Source organism: Arachis duranensis, chromosome 3 (assembly GCF_000817695.3).
Source record: "Arachis duranensis cultivar V14167 chromosome 3, aradu.V14167.gnm2.J7QH, whole genome shotgun sequence".
Taxonomy (NCBI): domain Eukaryota; kingdom Viridiplantae; phylum Streptophyta; class Magnoliopsida; order Fabales; family Fabaceae; genus Arachis; species Arachis duranensis.
This window is the reverse complement of record NC_029774.3, coordinates 70,028,123-70,030,808: the sequence shown is the minus strand read 5'-3', so window position 1 is coordinate 70,030,808 and position 2,686 is coordinate 70,028,123. Positions and strand designations below refer to the sequence as shown.

General features: G+C 42.3%; 1 non-coding gene across 1 annotated transcript; it reads left to right on the top strand.

Moving 5' to 3' along the window:
- Nucleotides 1–1,251: 1,251 nt before the first annotated feature.
- LOC127746279 (small nucleolar RNA R71) lies at nt 1,252–1,355 on the top strand. Its single transcript, XR_008007899.1, has one exon. It is a non-coding gene; the product is annotated as a small nucleolar RNA R71 (small nucleolar RNA).
- The last annotated feature ends 1,331 nt before the right edge of the window (nt 1,356–2,686 follow it).

The following is a 2,686-nucleotide window of genomic DNA, read 5'->3' as shown; positions in this document are numbered from 1 at the left end:
CATTGACCTCATGGGACCTTTCCCACCATCATACTCAAACACTTATATTCTGGTAGCAGTGGATTATGTATCCAAATGGGTGGAGGCTATTGCAACACCCACTAATGACACTAAAACAGTGTTAAAATTCTTCTAGAAACATATCTTCAGCAGATTTGGTATCCCTAGAGTGTTAATCAGTGACAGGGGCACTCATTTCTGTAATAAACAGCTTTACTCTGCTCTGGTACGTTATGGAGTCAGCCACAGGGTAGCTACTCCATATCACCCACAAACTAATGGGCAAGCTGAAGTCTCAAATAGAGAACTTAAAAGAATCCTGGAACGGACTTCTCAAATAGAGAACTCAAAAGAATCCTGGAACGGACTGTAATTAACCGTAGAAAGGATTGGGCAAGAAGCTTGGATGATGCTCTGTGGGCATACAGAACAGCATTCAAAACCCCCATAGGGACCTCTCCATACCAGCTTGTGTATGGAAAGGCGTGTCACTTGCCAGTGGAACTGGATCACAAGGCCTACTGGGCAACCAGATTCCTGAACCTTGATGCCAAGTTAGCTGGAGAAAGACGATTGCTCCAGTTAAATGAGCTAGAGGAATTTAGACTCAATGCTTTCGAGAATGCAAAAATTTACAAAGAGAAAGCAAAAAGATGGCATGATAAGAAATTGTCATCCAGAGTCTTTGAGCCAGGGCAGAAAGTTCTGCTTTCGAGCAAGAATGCTCAAGACTGAGACTTAATTGAAGATCAGTGATAGTCCAGCTAATGACATTAAAGAAGCGCTTGCTGGGAGGCAACCCAGCCATTTACAAAGTTTATTTACTAATTAAATAAATTTTCTTTTCTTTACAGGTTTGAGTCCAAGTATCTTCAAAGGTGAAATAGCAATTGGTTGAAGTCACAGAGTTACAGGGAAATTTGGAAGCTCACTGGCACGGAAAAGCCAGTAAGAAATACTTTGGGCGTTAAACGCCCAAAAGAAGCACCCACTGGGCGTTTAACGCCAGTAAGGGTAGCCATCTGGGCGTTAAACGCCAGAAAGGAGCATCTTCTGGGCGTTAAACGCCAGAAAGATGCACCTTCTGGGCGTTTAACGCCAGTCTGCTAGCATCCTGGGCGTTCAGAAAAACGTCCAGTAACAAAGGACTTCCTGGCGTTCAACGCCAGAAAAAAGCACCAGATGGGCGTTGAACGCCCAGGAGAAGCAACATTTGGGCGTTAAATGCCCAAAACATGCACCATGTGGAACATGTCTGGTGGGCATTTCCTTGTCAATTCTTTGAACCTCTCCCATGCCTCGTAGAGCGTCTCACCATCTTGTTGTCTAAAAGTCTGAACCTCAGATCGAAGCCTATTGACCTTTTGTGGGGGGTAGAAACGTGCCAGAAACTTGCTTTCCACCTCATCCCAAGTTGTTAGGCTCCCCATTGGGAATGATTCTAGCCACTTAGCTGCCTTGTCCCTAAGTGAAAATGGGAACAAGAGCAGTTTATAGGCATCTTCCTGGACTCCATTGGACTTCACAGTGTCGCAAATTCTCAGGAATTTTGTGAGATGTTGGTTTGGGTCTTCATTAGCACTCCCACCAAATGAACAATGATCCTCCACCAATAATATTAGCTGTGGTTTGAGTTCAAAATTGTTGGTCTGAATGGGTGGTTTCTGAATGCTACTACCACAATTCCCAGAGGTTGGGTTTATGTATGAACCAAGAACCCTCCTCTCAGGAATGGCATTGTTTCCATCAACTCTCTCATGGTTGTGAACTTCTCTATCCATGTTGAGATCTAGAGCTTCCTCAAAATTGTCCTCAGATTCTCCTTCAGATTCTTCTTCTCCCAGTACCCTTTTCCTTCTTGCTTCCCTTCTAAGTTTATGAAGGGTCCTCTCTGGTTCGGTATATGGAGGAGTTGATGTCTCTCCTCTCCTACCTGTCATACAAGAACACAGCACAGGCAACAAACAAGTGAAATACTGTTGGTTAATGGAAGAGTATGGTTAGAGCAGTTGAGGAATTAATTCAAATAGTTAGTGGGTCAGTGAGTTAGTTGCTTGAATTTAAAGGCATAAAGAAAGAAAGCAAATAACAGAGTGCAGAAATTTAAAATTCAACAGTAACTTGAACTAAATTAACAAAACAAGAAAAATGCTCAATCTAGTTAACTTCCAATTTGAGAATTGTCAATCGAAAACCAATCCCCGGCAATGGCGTCATAAACTTGATCTAGCCATAAACTTGATAGCTACGATTTAGGAAATTGCACAATCGGCAAAAATTCCTTCCGGCAAGTGCACCGGTTATCGTCAAGTAAAAACTCACAATAGAGTGAGGTCGAATCCCACAAGGATTGGTTGAGTGAGCAATTCGGATTAGAAGTGTGTTCTAGTTGAACGGAATCAAGATTTGGACGAGAATAGCGGAATGTTAAATTGCATGAATTAAAGAGCGAGAAGTTAAAGTGCTGAAATTAAAAAGGGATGGGGGTGATTGCATGAATTGAAATTGCAGAATGTAAATAGAAAGGAATAGATCAGAGAGAGGGGTTCATTGGGGTCAGGAGATATTGAAATCTCCGAATCAAAACATTTTCATCTCTTCCTCAACCAATGCATTCATTGAATCTTGCTTGGCAATCTTATATGATTGGATCCCAAGCCCTTGGCTCACCAATTCTCTCTAAAAA